This window comes from Marmota monax, unplaced genomic scaffold (genome assembly GCF_021218885.2).
Source record: "Marmota monax isolate L192 unplaced genomic scaffold, Marmota_monax_Labrador192_F-V1.1 WCK01_AAM20220418_F8-fsc00118, whole genome shotgun sequence".
In the NCBI taxonomy this organism is placed as follows: Eukaryota; Metazoa; Chordata; class Mammalia; order Rodentia; family Sciuridae; genus Marmota; species Marmota monax.
Window position 1 is genome coordinate 4,147,763 of NW_026695231.1, and position 22,090 is coordinate 4,169,852.

General features: G+C 37.9%; 1 protein-coding gene across 24 annotated transcripts in view; it reads right to left on the minus strand.

Moving 5' to 3' along the window:
• Window positions 1-22,090, minus strand: part of Esrrg (estrogen related receptor gamma) — a 601,476-nt gene that overhangs the window by 279,251 nt on the left and 300,135 nt on the right. Inside the window, exon 2 of one of the 24 annotated variants that reach the window (XM_058577070.1) lies at window positions 10,361-10,491. The exons of the other annotated variants lie outside the window; for them this stretch is intronic. The gene's annotated coding sequence lies outside the window, so the exon portion shown is untranslated. The remainder of the gene's footprint in view (window positions 1-10,360; window positions 10,492-22,090) is intronic. 24 annotated transcript variants of the gene reach the window in all.

Sequence of the window (22,090 nt, forward strand, 5' to 3'; positions counted from 1 at the left end):
GACTTTCCTTAAGATTAATCATTTTCAACAATATATATGAGTCCCATACTTTTCTACTTCACTACAAAATTCAACTGAGTAGTGATATTTAAAATGAAAAATTTTGTGATATAGCCCAACACTGGTAACTAAGTCCTTATGCTTTAAAACCTAAATTAAAAGTAATAAGCAATATCACTGTCTTTACATGAAGCAAATAAGAAATATACCTGTTTGCTCAGCAATAAGCATAAAGATGAGGATAATATATGACTATTTTAACTTCATTTTTATTTGTATAACATTTTCATTCTTTCATTCAACAAGTATTTGTTGAGCACATACTTGCAAAGGGAAGAATAACTAAAAAAAAAAAAAAAATCTCTTGCTGTGCTCTTTGTTGGAGAGTAAGACCATAGTGAAACCAGGTAAATTTAGTCCCTACCCTCTAAAACCAGAGGGTAAAAACAGCAAATAAATATCTTTATTTGTAAGCTCCTCAAGAGAGGCATCAAATTTTTATTTCAAAATGTTCAACGATGGAGTTTACCACGTGACCCTATGCAGTAAGTATCCATCAACAAGTCCATCAACATTTATTTAATGTTTTCGGCATTCCAATTGCTAAACCAAAAATATGGTAACAGTTCAAAAGAACTTATATCTTTGTGGACTAATTCAAGCAATCAAAAAGGAATCAACCAATACACATACCACCTCTGTGGCCCTAATGCAGAACAGACAACCTTTACACTAGCAAATATGTCCCTCTTCACTTTTGTCTCCTGGTGTGGCAACCTGATAAAGTCAAGCAGTAACCTGTAACCAGGTAAGACAGAAATCACAGAGTGGCAAGCCGAACTCTAGTTCACTTCCAGACAATTGCTAGGACTTGCTGATATACAAACTAGAAACCAGACAGGCTAGATTCATATTTATGTCTTGCACAGGAGTATAGAGAGACATGCTGTGTGCAAATGCTAGCAATTTCAAGGTGACAAGATTGAATAGTCTGAAGGTCAATAAGTCTCACCTGGGGTCACCTGGCCTTGTTGTCACTTCAGTTGACAAAGAACAAATTAAAAAATAAAAATCCTAATAGGATTTTCAGAAGCAAAAAATTATGATGCACCTTGTGTTTTCAGGTTTTTTTTTTAAAAAAAGGATTTCACATTCCTTTCTGTTATTTGCAAGTCTTCTGTGAGCAAAGAGTTATGGACTGATTACAAAGGCCTTGGTTTTCATGCAAAAGGCAAAAGCACTTAAATATAACAAGGCTGGTTGATCTGCCCTTTAAATTCCTCTTGTTTTTGGTCACAGGGACAGATCTGCACTTGTTACAGGATGACTGAGTAAGTCACTCATGGCATTGCCACTTGTGAGTAATGGCACGATTTCTTCTTTCTTGGGTGTTAAGTATTTTCTCTCTGTCTCTGTCTTTTCCTGTATATATTAATATCTAATTTCCATGTTGGTTATCAAAATGCAGGCAAACATTTTCTGCTATTGCACAGGGAAGATAGAGGGCATTTCGGGAACTCCAGGGGAATTCAAGCCTCAATCATGTTCTAACATTGATTTATGTCAATCAATATGCATTTTTGCAAACTATCTTTTAGCTTTCTCTCTCTCTCTCTCTCTTTTTTTTAAGTTTGCACTTAGCAGCAGAATTAGGTCATTTTCATTAGAAAGAGACTTTAATTAACTAGTTCTTTATTTAAAAGAATATAAGTTCACTCTCAAGAATGTTATAACATTTTGTCAATAGTTCAAAACAGGGCTAATGATCATCATTAAAGAAAGCCCATGTGTGAATTTGAAATCTCCAATTTATTCCTTTTATTAAACTATGGAATCCTAGCAAAAGCAGCTATATAGTAATCATTTACCACGTTACAAATAAATAAAACAAGCATGCCAGAAAAGGTGACAGGAAATGTGTGGTTGAAAATAAAAAATATCCCTTGTCAGCTTTAACAGGTATTCAATCTTTTGAGTCAGAGGGAAATTTGGAGAAATATTTTCTCCTTCTATATTCTCCTCCTTAAAAAAGAATATCCTGCTTGAATGGCCTCTGATCATTATAAATAATCACAAGTATGGTTATCAGGGAAATTATAGAAGGAACGAAACAATTCTAGTCTTACTATTTCCCCTAAGAATAGTTACTGGGCATATTAGAATCTCCTGGGGTGCTGGTGTTTGAGGGGGCAAGAAGTGAGCCTTGGAGTTTGAAACTACTCTTCAGGAGAGAGAATTTAGAATGGACTTCCTGGATTCGCCTGATCATCTGTTTCAATTATATTACGCACAGCTCAAGTCTCTGGCCTTTAGAACAACACATTCACCAGAAGTCTGCAGAGTGACTACTTCTGAGGTACGTGGCTAACTCTAACTACCACATACATGAAATGTTTGTAAAAGAAATGCTACTTTGTTAGCTGCACAATTACTTATATTAACCTACTGAACACTGGCACAAATCAGCTTCTTCAGAAATTGTCTTTTAACAAAAGGCCCAATTTGTTCATCACTAATCTCTAATTAAAATAAAAAATAGCTTAGATTATTTTTACCTTATAAGAAAACAGATTTCCTGATCCCATCTTTAGTTTCTGTTTTGCATCTATAAATATGTATTCCCATTCTAAACGAATAGCTGCTTATATACTCAGTTTCCTGATCTCAGTCTACCTCTGGCTCAATTGGTCACAGATTCTTGATGGATTCAGGTCCCCAGATGTTCCTTTCTCAGGTCTCCACAGTATACTCTGTGATATCAAGAGTGACCAAACTGCACTCCAAGAGACCTCCCAAGGCTTTCTCCCATTGTACTCCTGGCTCTTCCTTTTCCCTAATTCTCCTGACTTTTCCTAGTTTATATTATGCTCTAAACGTTGCCCATTATTGGTTTATACAATCTCTTGTACCCTCTCTCACAAAATTAGAATTTAAAAGACCATAATTGGGGTTCTAAAGCTCACACTAACTTGCATTTTTGGGCAATTCAGATGATTCCGCCATCATTTGGGGGACTAGGTACTTGTTTTACACCAGGCCTCTTGCTTTTCTTTCTTGATGTCTTGGTTAATATTGTTTCCTGAGTTATTCACAAATTTGTTTGTTTAAATGAGGCCATTAAAAGCTGTTTTGGGGTCTGGGTGTGTAGTTTAGTGGTAGAGCACAGGCTTAGAATGTGAAAGGCCCTGGATTCAATCCCCAGCACCAATAAATGAATAAATTAAATAAAAGCTGTGTTTGTCCATTTGTACACAAAGTAAAATGTCCTATCACTGCATAATATTCATCTGACAGCTTTTCCCCTATAATAATTTTTTTTATTATTTTCTCTTTCCAGCATTTAGTTTTCTCACTGTAAGTTAAGTTCAACTTTCACTTATTTTCCATTCCTCTCCAGTTTAAAATATCCATGTGGTTAGATTTAACTGTAGTCAAGATTTTTATTCTTTTAGCTAAGAATAACTTCTGCAGTCCCTTGCAGAGGCCTTCATTTTATTCCACAGTAACTGTATTATTTAAATTATATATCATGAATCACAGTAAAAGAAACCTTTATTTACTTTATTTCTATGAACATGGGAATACACATACTGATTCTAGAGTGTACTGTAAAAAGTTTATGCAAAAAAAAAAACCAAAAACGCACTAGATTCAAATTTGGGGGTTCACTTGGGAAGAGGTTAGGTCATAAAACACCATGATTATTCCAGATAATCAAAAAACAAAGACAAATTTCTTGCTGCTTCATTTATGTATCTTCCAAATAGTTGGAGAATTATAAAATAGGTAATTGTTTTACTGAATACATACCATTTTAAAAAGATGATTACTTGGCCCTAGTTTCCTTTCTTCTTTCCTTTTTCCCATCACCCCAAGCCCCCAACAAAAAGCTTACCAGTTGGTTAGTCTCTGTGTTATTAGTTCATGGAAATGCTAGTATTATTTAACAATAAAAATAAAAATCACACTCAAGCAAGCACTGAATTATTCATGCAGTCTGATTTTACATAATTTGGCCATCCCTCTTTTTATTGCTATTTCAGTTTCTATCACTAAACAATTCTCCACCAGGTCCACCTTGGATTCCTGTGAACAAGGAGATAACACTTGCAAAATGTTCCCTCTGAGACGATGTTCTGAGCTGATGTCCAAACATTTGCAGCTAAAGCCGAAAGGACGAAAACAGCAAGGAATACCCTCAGTGCCCAGAATGAAAAGTAGAGTATTAACAAGACTTTTTTTTAAAAAAATCAAATTTCTTTAGAATTTAAAAATCTGTAGTGACACAAAAGCTAGCAAAATTGAACCATCACAGGAACAGCCTTTTAAGACATACATTGTCAGTCTATATTTTCATTATGAGTGCATACAGACACGACATCATTTAAAACACAATTAAGGCACTTAATGTGGTTTTAGCATTAAAAGTTACTAATGGGAGTGTCAGCCTCTGTTCAGCAAATGGCAAGAGGAAGGGAAGGATCGCCTTTGAGCCAGTACAAGGACAGGAAGGCAGCTTGTTCCTCCAGCAGTGTCAGGTGCTGGAGGTGAGCTGGGATGATGGTCAATGTTCCAGGTATCACAGGGTCAGGGCATGATTTGCACTGGCCTGGATCTTATGCAGCCCTCTGAACTTCACAGATATTTTTTTCAAAGTGGAAGAGTAAAAGCTAGTTAGCTGAGGCAGCAACTGAAGAAAGCAAGAAGAAAAAGTAGACTGCTATGCAATGAAAACTAAACAACTAAAAATGCCTTCTCAAGTGAGAGAAGCGTCTCTTTAAAAAAATCCTATTTATTGTTTTGCCCATTTCTAACACACAATGGTTAGCAAGTCTTTAATATAAGTGGCTGGAGGTATTAACTAAACCTTTGCAGCAACATTCTTCAAATGTTTGGTGTTAAGTGTGGGAAAGAGAAAAAAACACAGATGGAAAATACTATAATGAACTGACATGTTCTATTTAAAAACTGTTTGTCAGCTGTAGTTAAGTTGACACTGTCAGCATGGCAACAAATCATAACATTTTGCATGTTTTGCTGCATGCTTGGAGCAACAATAGCACAGAGCTCGTGTAGATCTGGTGGTGGGAGTTTAGGAATGGTACAATCAATGGGATGGTGGAGAACATGTTTGATCTGCTGCTCCCTAAAGGTCAGCCACAGGGGAAGTGGAAAATGTCTGGTGTGCGATTTCTTATGTCTGTAAAGGAAAACTGCTGTTCAGAGTTTTTAAAATAGGCACTGAGTGGCCCAGGAGCACTAAGGAATTCCCTCCACTAAATTGTATAATTGTTGCAATTCACTTAGAGATTCATGCTCTTCAAGGATAAAACCCTCCACAACATTCTTTTATGGCTATATTGCATAGGGAACAAAGACACAATGATAAATAACATGAATTGGAAACATACTAAATGTCATTGAATGTGACCTCAGAAGTTGAAATCACACAGAAAAAAAGGGAATGCATATAAAGACAAGTAATTTATTAAATGTGTTATAGAGTGACCTGCTACATGCTTAGCTCTGGACCAGGAAATATGGTGTTAACATCAAAGAAATAGTTTTAAAAAATTTTCTGTTCTCATGGAGTGAGCAAATACATTGAGAAACTAAAAGTAAGAGAAATACACAAAAAATATGCATGAGTAAAGCCACATATAATTCAAAAACAATTTTAGCTAATAGTAAAAAGCAGTTCTGAATAACCCAGAAAGAAAATAACAAAATGTTGGTTTAATAGTACATATGTGTTGTGAACCAATATCAAATTCCAGCCTGGTTTCTTACAGAGTCATTGGAGTCAGCCAGATAATATTAATAGTTTGCAATATTGGATAGAGCAGTAATTACATAATAGAGAACACATTTGTCTTCCACCCCACCCATGTGTTCAAGTCTTGGTCATTAGCCTGTGGAACTATTGGGAGGTAGTGGAATCTTTAAGAGTTACACCTGGGCTGGGGATGTGGCTCAAGCAGTAATGCGCTCATCTGGCGTGTGCGGGGTGCTGGGTTCGATCCTCAGCACCACATAAAAATAAAATAAAGATGTTATGTCCACCAAAAACTAAAAAGTAAATATTAAAAAATTCTCTCTCTCTCTCTTCTCTTTCTCTCTTTAAAAAAAAAAAAGAGTTACACCTAGTTGGAGAAAGTTAAGTCATTGGAGGTGTGTTCCCTTGAGGGGGATACTGGGACCCCAACACCTTCCTTTCCTTTCTGTTTGCTTCCCAAACAGTATGAGGTAAAAAGTCCCTTTCTGCCAAGTGCTCCCACCATGTTGTACTGATCTGCCACAGACTCAAAGCAATGTGGTCAGCCAATCATGAACTAAACTCTCCAAAACTATGAGCCAAAATAAACCTTTCTTCCTTTTATTAAGTTTCTTTCAGGTATTTCTGTCACAGTGATGGAAAGCTGACTTATATAGTGTTTCATACACTACTTTGAAACACTTTTTTTTTGTTTTAGACATTCAAAATTATCTGTTGAGTGAATTTATCACAAGCAGCAAGTGGAAAAACTTAAGTACTGGATTAAGTTGTTGGAATCTTAATATCTTCATTTCACAAAGGTGGGAACCAGAGTCTCGGAATGAAGTGTCTTTTCTGGATCTCTGGCAAAGCTGAACAAAAGGGACCCCTGGACACAGTATTCTTCACAATCACATGTTGTTTTTACTATAGAAATTTAAAACATGAAGTATCACGTAGGAGAAAGTTCACCAGACTTAGAAGCATAAGATCTGTACTCCAGGTCTATGACAGCCACTGCTACTCTTCTGTCAAATCTGATCATATCCAGTCTGATCACCCCGGGGCTACACTGCATTGCCCATTTGTGCAGCTAAGAGAGCCATGTGATTACGCTCTTGCTAATAAAATATGAGCAAAATTGCAACATTCATTTCAATTCCTCAAGAGGAAATATCAACCGGAATTTTTCTCTTTATTCATTGCCTTGGCTGGACAAACCAAGGAAAATGCAACCTTGAAAGCCACAGGTGAAGATGGTGAAAATAGTCTGTCTGGGTCTCCTAAGAAATGGTGAAGAGCAGTGCTACCTGTCCACCTACAGCATTCACTCCAGTTTATCACACAAGAGAGAAAGGAATATTTGTATTTTTCATTTCATATCAATTTGAAGAATGTTTGCTACAGAAGCTTATTACTCTCAATTCATTCGGGACCTGAACTCAGCACTGAGTGGCAAGATGCCTTGAGAAAGTCACTGATCACTTTACCTGTTTTTCCTGTTTCCCATCTGTAAAATGGATATGAACATATTCGCCTTTTATGACCTAATGGAATATGGACACAAATCATTCTATAAAATATTTTTATACAATAACAAATTATGAATGAATAAAGGAAGACAGAGGAAAGAACAACTGCTTCCAACTGGTGACCCCAGCTAGAAGGAGATTAAAGGGAAGATTAAGGAGAAATTGAGATGAATCTTAGCATCCTTGATAAGATTTTCAACTTGTATGGAGAACAAGCATAGTGCAAAATGGAAAAACATATAATACATGTTTTCAGAGAATAGTAGAAGACAGTTTGGCTATAGTAAAGAAATCTGGAAAGGATGATGGAAAATAAGGCTATAAGAGTAAATTTGAAGGTCAGATTGTAGTTTAAGAAAGACTGAAACACTAGAATAATGAATTATGATTGATCTTACTCAGTTATAACTTCATCCTCTTTGCCTGCACTTGGAAGAGGAGAGATATGCTTGAGACCCTGTCAAAAGACATGCACTGACTGGATCTGACACAGCCACCTTGTGCTTTTAATGGAAGGGCCACAAGAATCAGAGAGATGTCAATGTAGTATCTCCACTCTGTGAAACAGCTGAACGAAACCAGATGTACTCATCTCTAAGCTTCTGGCGATAAGGGATAATTAAATGCTCACTTTTAACCCACCATTAACTGGCATTTCTGTTACTTGAAGCTAAAAGTGCTCTTAACTTAAAGAATAAGTGTTGTAGACAGTTAACACTATACTGTGGAGAAAATATTATCTGCAAGACCACCACCATAATTTCTCAGACATGTGCTCTTCATGATTAATACTTGGGAGACATAGATCTTCCCACCCTCACAAACACACTCTAAAGCTATATTTATAAAAGTAATATTGAAATTCACTTTATAGGGAAGAAATTTTTTGTTACTGATACTTTGCATTTATTTTATAGGTACTATCAATTTTAAACCACAGGTGAATAAAAACTATTTTCCTAGCCATAAGAAAATCAGTAGAATTTGTGTGTGTGTGTGTGTGTGTGTGTGTTACTGGGAATTGAACTCAGAGTACTCTACCTCAGAGCTACATCCTTAACTTCATCCTCTCTTTCAATTTTTGAACAACATCTTGATAAGTTGTCCAGGCTCATCTCAAACTTATGATCTCCCTGCCTCAGTCTCTCAAGTAGCTGGGACTACAGTTGTATACCACTTCACCCAGTTAGTACAGTGGTTCTTAACCTTGCCTGTATACTAAGCATCAACCAGGAAGTGCCCAGCTTGCTATAGTTGATTTTTATGCCTTACCATAGTAGCCATAGGAGCCACAGAGGGATCTCATTCACAAACAGGCTTTCATGCTATTTCAATTTTCATAAGGCACCATAATCACTTAGTGAAGATTTGCTCTGAACTGCCTCTGATAGGAATGTGATTAGAAACCTTAAATCCTTTTCTCTGCAAAATCAAAATCCTGTCAGAAAGAGTTCCAAATTTCCATGTAACAAATTTCCTAGACATATATCTGAGCCTGGTTTCGCCTTTGGCTGATTCATATTTTCTATGTCTACCACTCCACCTCTAACTTTTACTGCTCTTTTCTTTGACTAAAACCTAAATATTTCTGGTCACGTTTCTTCATCACTAATTTCAGAAACTGAACAGTTCAGTATTTGAATGGAAGTTAGGGGTATTAAGTCTCCAAGATTTCTGCCAATGATATTCCCCTCCTGGTCTGCAGATCTTTGGAGAGGCCTCTTCAATATTGTACCAGTATTAATCTGTGTGACCAATAGAATACAGCAGAAGTGTTGCTATGTCACTTCTGAGATTGGGTCATAAAAGAGACTGTGGCTCCTGCTTTGGCCTCTCTTTCTTTTTCTCAGGTTATTTTCTCTGAGCAAAGCCAGCAACTATGTTGTGAGAAGTTATGTGGGAGTTCCACATGGTAAGGAACTGAGATCTAACTGACAGCCATGTGCAGGATCTTGGAAGCAGATCCTATTATCCTGGGGAGGCTTTGGATAACTGCAGTCATGGCCAACACCTTGAAAGCAACTTAACGAGAGACTCTGAGCCAGAATCTAACTCTCAGAAACTGTGAGATTGTAGATATTTATTGTTTTAAGCTATTAAGCTTTCAGGTAATTTGGTATGCAGCTTAACACAGACTATACGGCAGTATAGGTTTTTGCTTTTGTTTTGTATTCTTCCAATGTTTTAAGTGACTTGAGGATAGGAGCCATATCTCATTCATCTTTAGGATTAGCAGGGTGCCTAAGGACAGAGCAGATTCAATAACCATTTTCTGAATGAATGATCATCTCCTTCCTGTTTTTATCATTAAAGTAAATTCAATGACAATTACACTTCCAGACTTCTGGCTTAACTAAGGATTTTTTTTTTAAATAATGTGGTTTAACTCAGAGAATATAGAAGAGAAAAAAAAGACTGAAATGAGATCACCTTTCAGAAGCTCCAATTTTTTTAATGCTCCCACCATTAAGAGTTCAATATAAATTTACAATGAGGCTCAGTGAGCAATTTAGGAAGCCTTGGCCTCCTGCCTGTTAAGCATTCATGATTACAAACTAAAACTTGGCTTCACCAACTAAGACATGACAGCATGATGGGAAAGACTAAGAGCTGACGTAAGTATAAAAGAAATAAACCCCTGTAGGTCTTGGATTTAGGGGACAGTAGAATTTTCTACTCAATATAACTTAAAGAGAACATTCTTAATGGTAAGTATCCATTGGTAACATGATTATTTTATTATTTTTAACTGACACATCAAACATGAAAGATATACACATTAATGTGGTACAGTGAGAAGTTTTGATATAATGTATACATTATACAGTACTTATATTGGGGTAAATATATCCATATTCTCATTTCTTTATGGTAAAAGCGTTCAAAATCCTTTCTTCTAGCCTTTTGAAATAGAGCACGTAATTGCTATCTATGGTCACTTTACTGTACAACAGCACCGTGAGAATTCCTCTAACTTTGTTCCCCTTGATCAACCTCTCCTCAGTTCTCCCTTCCCTCTATACTCCTCAGCCTCTGGTATCCACCATTCTACTCTCAGTGTCTATGAGATCACCTTTTATATATTGCAGATGGGTGAGATCATGCAGTACTTGTCTTTTTGATGCTTGGTGTATTTCAGTTAACATAATGATCTCCAGAGAATCAGAGGACGGCTTCTCATCTTCTGTAGGTGAGAACCATATCCTGAAGTGCAAGAGGTTAGTTTTGGTAGATATTTCACAGTGTATCTACCCCTCCAAATCCACCAACCCCCATAAGCTAATTCATTCCTACTGGGAAAACATAGATACCTAAAGAGGTAAAATAATCCCATTACCATGTAAAGTAATAAAGATACATCCATTTGGAAACCTCTCAGGAGATGTGCTTGTCTGAGCTGACATTTACTACCAGGGCAACATTTCTTACCCCCCCCCCTCCCCAGCGCACTAAGCTCCTTTCTTAGATAGTGATCTCCTCTGGGAAAGAGAGTGGAGTTACTTTTCCAGACCATTAGGGAAAAGGGTTCACTGAGTAGAAAGAAGGAAAGCAAAGATTTAACTCAGCATAGTTGAAGTTTTACCAAAGGAAAGTTCAAGTTGCATGAATGAAAAGCCTTTCCCTGAGAAATTATTTCCCTGTCTGGATTGCCTGAGTTATAGCTTCAGAGACCATGATCCTGGGTAATCTCCAAGCTTCTCCCTTTTCAGGGAAAGAAAAGACTTAAGAAAAGCTGTCTTCTCTTCCTTCACCCTCAAACAGCTGACAACTGCATGCAGCTCCTGAAGCCAAGAGTCAGAATCATTTTTTTTGTCATTTAAAAAATTCACTAAAATATTAAAAGAGAAAAGAACCAAATGGCGGCAGTACAAGAAAGGGCCTCAGGTTCAGTTAATTTCCATTCAAGAAAATAAGCTTTAATTTTTGCATCACTTGACAAAGACTGCTTACCTCTCAAAAATTTGAGTACTGTGCCAAAGGCATAAAAATAATATGCTCTAAAGACTAAACTTACTTAAACTAAGCAGACTCAATAGTAGAATAAACAAATAGCTCCATTCCTTGATGTAATCTGCTTTTTCAGTAAAATAAATGGACTCAGATATATCTTAAATTTTAACATTTTTTAAATATGAACATATATAAGTAAGAAAACATAGGTACATTTAAATGTTAGATCACAGCATTTTGACTTTAAGAAGGGAAAGACTCTTCTGTCCCCCTAATCTCAGAATTCTCCATAAAACAGCAAGAAAAAGAAACATAAGCACATTTTGCATCTTTGACATAAAACAGGAGACCATCAGGACTCAGAACCATAGGAGCATAATGTTGCAGAGTGTAGAGTAGTAACTGAACAAAAGGAAGTGAACAGTAGATCAACCGGGCATCAACAAAGGTCAGACTCCAACTAGAAATCTCAAGAATCAATGGCTATGTGCACCAGGTATTGGTATAAGGCAGGGGTGGGGCATGGGCCAAAACCAAGTGGGGCTGGCTGAAAGTCTGCCCCTACATCCTCTACCTACTTCCTAAAAAGCATAGAAACCACTCTTTTTTTTTAAAGAGAGAGAATTTTAATATTTATTTTTTAGTTCTCGGCGGACACAACATCTTTGTATGTGGTGCTGAGGATCGAACCCGGGCTACACACATGCCAGGCGAGCGCGCTACCGCTTGAGCCACATCCCCAGCCCAGAAACCACTCTTCATACCCACTTTGCCTTTAGAAAATTTAAGGTAGAGAAACTCTGATGACAGGATAGAAGAAGGAGTGGGATGGGCAAGGGGAAAGCCACAAGGTGCCAGAGAACACCTTACTGATAGAGCCTTCTGGAAAAGCCTGATATCCTCAACTCTATGCCCAATGGGCTCCCAGAATGGTCCCAGATCATTGTACAACACCAAGGCAGAGCATTGGAGGACCCTGGTCTGGGGAAATGTTAGTTCCAGGAAAAGGACGAGATATGATGATATTGTGGGATTTCCTAAACAGCAGCAAGAGCAAAAACTGCCCTCTTACAAAATCAACCCATGCACAGTCTTTATTTATGCATCTCATTGTTACCATTTTAGTGTTGCACTCTTCAATATGAATGGAAAGAGCCTTTGAGCAATCTCTTCTACGTATTTCTCCAAATCATGGAAAGAATTTTCACTGTTTTCTACTCTGTCTTCTGGTTCTGTCCAATTTCCTCCTCCTTTTCCCTACCCAGCTTCCTCTGGCAACTCCTCTTCCTTGTCTCCTGGCATCTGCTGATTCCTGAGGTCTGGTCTTACCATCAGCCGCCCTGCATGCTTCCGAACGCTCAAAGCCAGTGACTTCTCAATTGATTCGGTTTCTGTTTTGATACTCTTTTCCTAGTCACCTGAGAGCAAAGCCTCAGCACTGCATTTTTTAAAAAAAATGAACTTGTAATTTCAGAATCATTTTAGACTTACAGAAAGTTGATGTGATAGCAGAGTTCCCATTTACTGCATTTAAGTTTCTCCTACTGTTAAAATCAGGATGACACACTTGTCACAACTGATGAACCAATAGTGATATAATGACTCATTGAAAGTTTTTTTTTTTGTCCTAAGTTTTCATCCATGTTACCACATTACATGTATCCACCATGACTCTTAAGGCTCCTCTTACCTATAAAGTTTCCTCCGAGTTTACTTGTTTGTAATGACCTTGGGAGTATTGAGGAACACTGGTCAGATATTTTTGTAGAATTCCTCAATGGAGATGTTTTTCTGATGACTAGACTGGAGTTGTGGGTTTGGAGAAGGAAGGTACTGTTTTCATTTTATCATTATAAAACATACCCACTACCAACATGACTTCTTGTTGTTGATATTGATCTTGATCACCCGAATCAGGAGAATGGGGATTTGCCAAATTCCACTGTGAAGTTATTCTTTCCCATCCTTCCTCCACATTATAATTTTGGGGAAAGACCTGACTCTCAGCCCCCATTGAGACAGTAAAGAGTTATGCTCCACCTCCCTTAGAGCAGAGTGTCTACTGAGATTATTCAGAGTTCTCAGAATTGCATTTGAGCCCTCTTTTGCACTTGGTCCCCAATTCCTGCACATTTTTTTTTCATAAATAAACAGTACATTTGGGCTTCAAATCAGATTCTGTAACTGGAAACCTTGACTAACCAGGAGAGCAATTAATTATTTCTGGTTCCTCAAGACTTCCTTCTTTCTTTCCTTCTTTCCACAAATACTTATTGTCTGCTGTGTACTAGGCACTGCATTAATTTTAGAAACACAAAGGTAACCCAAACAGACATAGTCCCTGAGGACTCAAAAGCTTGTAAGAGTGGCATCCCTCCTGTTTATCTAGGAAGTCAAAAGAGAAGACTTCCCTGACAAGATAAACTAGTTGTTTTTTTTTTTTTTTCCTTTGTGTTACTACTGAAGATTGAACCCAAGGCCTCATGCATGCTGGGAAGGTGTTTTATTACTGAGCTATAACCCTAGCCCAGAGGTCAATTTGAGTTGAGATCTGAAGGGTGGAATCTCTGAGGAAGAATACCAGAAAAAAAGAGATGATAGATAGAGGGACTGCAGGTGCCAAGGCTCTGATATATGAGCAAATTGGGAAGAAGTGTTGCAATGAGCAAGCAAGAAAGGATGTGATAGTTTGGATCTTTGGTATCTCCCAAAGACTATGTTGATGGTTCTGTCACCAGGTACTATGAGAGGTGATGTCTTTAAGAGGTGGAGCTAGAGAATAGAAGTAAGGTTATGCGGGAGTGACCCTGAGTGGGATATTGGGGCACTTGTCTCTTATTCTCCTTATACCTCCTGATGCCATGAGGTGAGCACCTTTGCTCCACCACATGTTCCGTGTCATGATGTTATGTCTCACCATAGGCCCAACATGCCAGGACCAAAACTTCTGAAACCAGGAGCCCAAACAAACCATCCCTTTTCTTAAGTCGATTATCTCAGTTAATTCATCACAATGAAGGTAAGCTGGATAACACAGAGAATAAAAGAGGCCTCCACAAAGGACAGGCTACCTCCCATAAATCCTCTAAGCCATGTGTGGTCACCAACAGCAAGGCACTGCCATGAATGGGAGGGGTTTTAAAAAGAATTGTGAAACCAGACCAAGGCGGACTGTGTCAGGGAAGCAGGAAGAGATTCAGCACAACTAGTGAGGAAGCCTTTGCAGAAGTCCAGGGAGGAAATAATGATAGCTTGGTCCAAATTAGGGACAGTGGAAAGGGAGAAAAATGGACAGCTTCAAGAGGGAGACAGAAATATATGATCTTCCGTAAGTGGACTAACTTCTCTTTACCTCAGTTTTTTCACCTGTAAAGTGTGAGTGTGGGGGGACAATAATATACCTACTTCATGGAGCTGCTGCAAAGTAATTAGTTAATATTTGCAAAGCATTTGAACCAGTGCCTGGCTTACATTAATATCTATTAATAATACCAGTTAAATCATGAGAAATAGGGGTCTATCTAAATCAATTGGGGAAACAATCCCCTGATCACAATGTAAGCAGGCTTGGCTACATAATTTCCAACTTCTCCAACTCTAAATACTGACTTTTCCCAGCCATTGTTCTTTGCTACAGTCTAAGGACATGGTCATCTCCATAGGGTTCACTCCACAAATGGTACCTTTTATCTCATACAACCTTCACCACTGTTATTCTCATCAGATCCTCCCTGCCAAACACACACACACACACACACACACACACACCTGACAATAGGAAAACAAGTGTTCTCCTAACTAAGAAATTCTGATCAAAATGAAGCTGATTTTTTTCTTTTTTTCTTTTTCATTCTTAAAACAGTTCACATTCAGGACCCATAGAATTTGTTCTACCATTTGTATCCATTACCCAGTGGTCCTATCCTGCTCTTCCCACCATGCTTAAAACTTAAAACGTATTTCAGGAAAGAATCTACCTCAACAAGCTTTAAACATCCAAAGTCACCCACCTTTTGCAGAACTATAGCTGAAATGATTGGTCTGATTACTCAGGAGTACTCAGGAGAGGAGGGGCCATCACAGCCATTGACTCAATTAGGTCTTCACGTGATAAAAATGTGTCTGGCACAAAGAAGATGGCCTCTCCAGGAGTTTTCAAGCTACCTAGGGAGGTGAGGCTAATTCACGCACAGGAGAACTAAATATGAAATATAAGAAGTTACCCATTTCTCAATTTAGACTCTAGGTCGCCTGGAAAGAATCTATAGGAGAGGGAATGAGGACTACGTAGTGATAAAGCCAAGAACATTGAGATTCAGTATCACAAAGAGGCTTTTATATTAATAAAACATTTTCAAACTCTCAACCAACAGGACACATTTTCTCTTCTATCAACCTCTGGCACAGGATACATCCTCAACACAAACACAGCTAGAAGCAAAACAGAATCATCCCAGACATTTTCACTAAGCTTAGCAAATTTATTTATAATGATAACTAAAATGTTTCATTTGCCAGTAATTTGGGATTATAATTTATATAGCCCATTCCATGTCCATTCATCCCTTGGTATGCACAGGGGATTGGTTTCAGTTCCCCACAAGGATATCAAAATCTGTAGATGCTCAAGTCTCAAGTAAAATAGCATATGATTTGCATAAAATCTCTAGTATACTTTAAATCATCTCTAGATTACTTATAATACTTAATATAAGGCCAATAACATGCACATAATTGTTTTCCTGTGTTTCTTAGCGAATAAACACAAGGGGAAAGTCCTGTACATGTCCAGTATAGTCACATTTATTTTTTGAATTTCAATCCACAGTTGGATGAATCCAAAAACGTGAAACCAAAAGATAGGGCTAACTGTAATTTTCTTGAGAAGGGAGAGTCCCCTTCAAAATATCCCCCATTTATAAGAAAAAAATATACTAATTTATCAGAGGTGAAGAGGAGACTCTCAGTACTTTCAAAAGAAATTACACTAAAACAAAGAAAGAAAAGAGAAGTTGCTAAAGGTTTAGAACAAAAAATCAGTTGCAAATAAGCTAACATTGAAGGTAAATTTTAACTAATAAAATAGATGATTTTACTGAAAATTTAACACCTCACAGCATAGCCGTCTGCCCAGTCTGGAAACCATTAACATCTTGTCATCACTGCTCTAAGCACGTCAATGATAGGAATTTAAAAAAGAAACCAGAACACCAGAAGGAACAGACCATGAAGCCAATAGTGCACAAACTTCCCCAGGGCCTTTTCCTGGTGGACTCCCATACACTCCAGAGTTTGCAAAGCTGCCGAATTCCAGGTTGGAGAGGAAAAGCAGAAAAACATAGATAACTTTGAAAAGAAAGTGCCAATACTTCAATCAGTGCTTTTACACAGTTGATAAACAGGGGTGTAGATAAGCCATGAAAGCATCCCTTTAATAATGATGAGTCATCATATACAGTCTTCTATTTTAATCAGAAAGACACATCCTTTTTACAAATTGAAATACCAAAACAAGGGTCTTTAATTACTTTTGGGACAGAGACTCCTTCCAGACTCTATTGATAGCTGGGAACTTTCTCTGCAGATAACTGTCCCTAGCCCATATTACCAATTCTTAATAAATATCTAAATAGGAACTCATTTCTATCTTAGAGAGACTCCTGCCTCTTTGTTTCTGCATCTGGTCTAAACCCCATACATTTTGAGACATCATGCCACTCAAAAATACAGCATTTCCATTTGCCTACCATCAACCCCATCTCTATATGAGATCTCTATTGTCTTGTGAACTCATGTTAATAGCTTATGAAACACTGCATTTAGAAAGCTTTAAGACTTTGGGGAAAGAGCATAACAATCTTAATATGTCATAAGAATGAGTTTCATATCACTGATGATGTGATACACAATTTAATTTTTTAATCAATTCTCCAATTTTTTTAACTATAGTAAGACCACTTCATGAAACATAACATCTTAATAGACTTTTTTCCAGTACCCAGATTCTTCCTGAATAATAGGCAAGCACCCTTCCACTAAACTGTACCACAGCCCTAGGCCCTTAACAGATCTTTAAGTGGACAACACAATATTGTTAACCACATGCACAATGTTATACAACAGATACCTAGAACTTATCCAGTTTTCATTTTGCCTGAAACTTATACCACTGATTAGTAACTTCCCATTTTTCCCTCTCTCAGACCCTGGAAAATATTCTACTCCTCTGCTTCTGTGAGTTGAATGATTTTTAGATACTTCATAAGTAGAATGATCAGCATTTGTCCTTCTGTGACTGGCTTCTCTCAATTCTTTCATCCATGTGATTGCACTTTTCAGAATTTATTTTGCCAGCTGAATAATATTCCATTGTACATATGCCACATTTTCTTTATCAGTTCATTCATTAATGGACATATAGGTGATAGTCCCATATTTGCCATTGTAAATGAGGCTGCAAAGTACATGGCACTGCTAATATCTGCCAGAGAGTCTGATTTCAATAGTTTTGGACAAATATCCAGAAGTGTGATTGATGGGTCACACGATCACTCTATTTTTAATTTTCTGAGGATCCTCCGTATTCTTTTTACTATGGCCAATTTATATTTCCATCAATACTGTATAAGGTTTGCCTTTCTCCATATCCTCATCAACATCTGTCTTTGATTTTGTTGCCATTTCATCTTTTGATTTCAGCTGACCTAATAGATTCATGGTGATATGTCACTGTAGTGTTTATTTGCATTTTCCTTATTTCTAGTGATGTTGAGCACCTTTTAATATCCTTACTGGTCATTTTTATGTGTTGTTTGAAAAAATGTCTATTCAGATCCTTTGCCCAATTTTTAAAAATTGGGTTATTTGTTTGTTTGTTTGTTTGTTTATTTATTTATTTATTTATTTTTTCTTTCGTATGAGTTCCCAATTCTCTTTGGTTTGGTTCAGTTTTTGTTTGTACTGTAGTGCTGAGGCTAGAACCCAGGGCTTCATACATGCTAGCACATATTCTACCACCAAACTATATCCCTAGCCCATGTTACCAATTCTTAATAAATATCTAAATAGGAACTCATTTCAATCTTGGAGAGACTCCTGTGTCTTTGTTTCTCCATCTGGTCTAAACCCCATACATTTTGAGGCATCATGCCACTCAAAAATACTCTGCATAAGGAAAGCAGAGAGAATTTGTACAAAAAGACAAGACAAAAATAAATCAGTTGTGCTCTGGGCAGTTCTGATAATCAGGGTGTTCATTTACTCAGTTAATAAACTCAGTTTTGACTGTGAGTTTGAGAGGTAAGATGCAAGATGTTTGAAAAAGACCAGTCCCTCTCCTCAAAGAAGAGTCCTACCCATTGCAGTGCCTGGGGAAATGTTTCAGAAAGCCTGTAGCAGGGTAGCAAGTGCTAAGAAGACAACCCCAAGACATCTTTTCTGCTTTGGGAAGTGGAGAAATTGACCTTTATGGAGGCCAAGTGAGGTTTATCCAGGGCAGGAAGAAATAGTAGTGACCATCTTCCCAAGGGAACAGGGCACTCTAGCAAAAGAACAGTGAGAACTGTAGTATAATTGGAGCAGACTGTGTATTACTAGAAGGAAAAGAGGCAGCAACAAACTCAAAAAGGATGAATCAATTGAATAGTTTATCCTTTGCCCCATAATTCTGCAAGCTAGCTTAAAATATCCAACAAAAGTCTAAGTAGGAAAAGAAATAGGAATACCTAGATGGAATCAAATAACGTAGCAGTTTAAGCCTGTCCTTTGCTACTGGATAGATAGTCCACATTTTTAAAATAGTGCTCATTTAATAGGAGGTAAGCACCAGGCTGAGGGTTCTGCATTCACTTAACTTTCTCAGCACCTCTATGCAGTAGATACTACTAATTCCACTTATGGATTATGAAACCCATATTAAGAGAGGAGAAAGCAATACTAGAGGGAAAAGTGATCCTATCCATCTTAATGATATTCTTCAATGCCATATGCCATGCTGTCATAGTAAGCTCAACAGGGACTTATGAGTGGATGTTTTTATTTCTTTGGATTTGTCTTCGCCTGAGCCACGAAAGTCCAGATTCTGTGAAGTCAACCAGAGGGTTAGTGCTTATAGTAGTGAGTGACAAACTTGGGTAGTAAGGGTCGCAGGTCACCATTCCAGTTACACTGCCCCCACTGAGTCCCAGAACAGTGACCTCTGGTAGAAATATGGGGTGAGTATGCAGGGAGCTAAGACCGCCCCCTCACAACTATCCCATTTCAATACAGACATAGTTATAAGGACAAATTATGCATTAAATATCATATACACACTGTAGGAAAATAACAAATCTTTTTTTATTTTTTTTTTCAGTTGTAGAAGGACACAATACCTTTATTTTATTTGTTTATTTTTTCATGTGGTGCTACAGAACTAACCCAGTGCCTCATGCATGATTGGCAAGTGCTCTACCACTGATCCACAACCCGGGCCCTACAAATCTATTTTTAAAGACGTTAGTTACTAAATCTTTAGCACCCTCAGTGATTTCTGATGTCTCCTTGCCAACTTTCAATTTAATTGTTTCTTGAAAAAAAAAGCTCATATGAATGTTCTGGAACATGGGTGCCTGATAATACTCCTGTGCCACCATCATCAAATCCTGCTAAATAGTCAATCTACAGCCATCAATGAAATCTTTACTTTCTCTACATAGGAACAAGAAGAAGAACTGCCACAATCACAATAGAATACTAATTCAGCAGAATGAACCAAAGATTCTAAATGTTTACAAAAATGTCCTGGATTTTTCTAGATTTTTCTTTCAGCCTTCTTGGAACAGGTTATCTCTCTGACATATTGTTGGGACGTTCGGTGGTGTATTCAGGGCCTCCTGTCAAGCTGCTGTCCTTTGGTCTGAGCTGTACTCACACACCCCTGTAGCTCCAAGCACTCTGTGTGATTAATAGCCCTGCCAGCAATTCCTATTTAAAAACTATTCCTACTTTATGTCTTTTTTTCTACTTGTCCCTGATCTTCTCTGAACCTTATTTTTCCCCTCAACAGAAATTACCAACTGTCAGAGTTTTCTCCCCACTCCAAATCCTGGTAACTTTACTCAATAGTGTTTTGCTTTGGGGGAGCTTTTGTTAAATATACAATAAGGCAAAGCCTATTAGAATTAAACAAGTAACTGGCCCAAATGGTTCTACATGTTAATATTCTGCCAGGACCTCTTTCCCTCTACTTACTGTCCCAATCCAAACCCAATTTTAAGACAGACAGAAAGATAGCATTCAGACCACCAAATGGTACGCCACCTCATGCCAAGCAATAAGTTACTTCCTGGTGCAGCTTGTGCACTGGATGTGTAAGTTGCATTTTCGAAATTATTCTGTCAGCCCCTTGACAATTTAACTTATTTATTTATTTGTCCAGTTCCTCGACTCTGTGTGGGTAGCAATGTCTTGTCAATATCTCATTCAGGTGTAGCATGGAAAAGCCTAACAACCCTGGGCCAGCAGCCAAGCTTACCAGTGACTGACGCTCGCTTAACTGAGCAAAGATTTGCTCTGCACAGAGTGGGGCTTGACTGTACAAGAACCAGTAGTGACAGCGAAGATGCCGGCTAGAATCCTAACAAAGCTACTTCCAACTTGTGCTCAGGCAAGTGGAACCAGCACTTAAACTGAATGCTAAGGGGCTTCAATCTTGGTACTTTTTTTTTGTTCCCCAATCATTTAACTTCTGAATAAACCCTGGGATTTTAGAGGAAAAACAGCACATTAGCACACTTACATCACAAATCCTTGTACCATTTAAAAAAGCCTGTTGAAGATTTATTAACTTGTAGAAGCAATCATTTAATTGCTTGCTTCTGCTACACCACACACTATTTTTTTTAAATGACCAAATTAAACCTGCTGCACAAATTTGTGCTTTGAAGTTCCTGCAAAAGGATCATTCCTTTGAGGGAGTGATAAAAAGAATTGAAATGCTCTCCTTTGGTACAAATGTCAGCACACCTCCCTTGCCCCACCCGAAATGCCTTCATATACAGAAGCAAATCATTCTCCTTTAAATGTTTCTAATTCATTTTCCAAGCAGGTCCGAATTTCCCTCTGCAATTTCAATGAAAGCCCATAAGCATTTACAAATGGAGAAACATCAACATCGTACTTACAATTTTGGGATGTGTAATGCAGCTGTGTATCTTATCAAAAAAACTGTTATGTTTATTTTTGCTGTCCTTCCTGTTCAAAGACAACACCACTCTTGGCATAGCTGAAGAAACTAGTGAGAAACCGAGTCCTTTCCACACCACGACCATGTGGACACTATCCTTTGAAATGGAGCTGCAGAAGCAGTTAGCAGGTCTGTTGTTTGACACTTTGTCTCCTAGATCAAATTCAGCCCAAAGCCATCAAGATGATTTACCATCTAAACTCAGTGAATTTGGTGATATGCAACTGCAGAATCAAATATGTAGACTAAATTCCCACATCATAGGTAAAAACAGTGTAGACATAAGTCGGTATACACAACAGGCCCCCGGTTAGCACAGTGGTTCAGTTAGCTAGAAAGATTCCCAAGCTGCGTGTGGATAACTAGACAATGTCAGAGTCACAGGGGCAATGCATCTGAGTTTTTAAAGTGCTGGATGCCTCCTGCTTGGATAGGAGTTCTGTTCCATTGCATCAGACGCCCCGCCCCGTAACACGATATCATCAACCTGTGCAGAGCATCAGAAGTCCAGGCGGGTCACAAGGGAAAGTCTCTCCGCTGCCAATTGAGATTGACATGTGCTGCTGTCATAAAGATCACGCTGTCCAATTGGCTAAATTGGTGGTCTCGAGAATGAGCCAAGGTACA